The 708-nt window shown below is 54.1% G+C and overlaps 1 protein-coding gene across 1 annotated transcript in view; it reads left to right on the top strand.

Annotated features, from left to right (window-relative positions):
* Positions 1–708, top strand: part of VSTM4 (V-set and transmembrane domain containing 4) — an 81,346-nt gene that overhangs the window by 7,913 nt on the left and 72,725 nt on the right. The window lies entirely within an intron of this gene.

Below are 708 nucleotides of genomic sequence, written 5' to 3'. Positions count from 1 at the left end.
CCGTGGCTGGTGAGAGTCAGCCCTGAGACCAAAGGACAAGAATTCAACCTGGGTCTGGTTTCCTGGAGCGTATTTCCGGTTGCTGGGCGAGTCTGGTACCTCTCTCTGCTCCTGGGCTCATTGGCTCTTTTTTCCTGCACTTCAGCTGTTAGACCGTGGATCATGGTCCTAAGAGGCTTGGAGTGAGAAACCAAGGCACCTCTGTCATTCCAGCTCCCTGGTACTGGTTTAACACTCACCTGACCAGTACTGATAATCTGCCTTGGATGTAGCTGAAAGAGCGGAGACAGGGACTGGGGCCACAGGGCCGCCTCCTCAGGGAGGTGATGAAACGGATTGAAGCAGGCCTTGGGGAGGCAGGTAGGAAAGGCGGATTTGATGTAAGCTGGATATTTTTAAGAGCTTCCCCGAATTTAAATCTTTATGTGAAAGCTCCTGAATTTTAGATATCAGCAACTAACTGAAAACAGAGAAAAGCATCTAGGCCAGGTGATCAGTGACATCCCACTTGCAGGGGATCGTCTCACAGGTTGAGGACATGGGGGCCACAGAGACCCACTGCATGCCCCAAGGAGGGCTCCTTCGTGAAGGCAGCGTGAGCATAGATGGGGTGGAGGTGGCTGGCCTCTCTGGCCTGCGCATCACTCTGGCTCCTTGAGGGAAGAGGCTGTGTGTGCGCACCCGGGGAGTGGCGGTAGCCTTCCTCAT

This window comes from Bison bison, unplaced genomic scaffold (assembly GCF_000754665.1).
Source record: "Bison bison bison isolate TAMUID 2011002044 unplaced genomic scaffold, Bison_UMD1.0 scf7180017864341, whole genome shotgun sequence".
Classification (NCBI taxonomy): Eukaryota; Metazoa; Chordata; class Mammalia; order Artiodactyla; family Bovidae; genus Bison; species Bison bison.
Note: the sequence above shows the minus strand (reverse complement) of the source record. Positions and strands in the feature narration are given on the sequence as shown.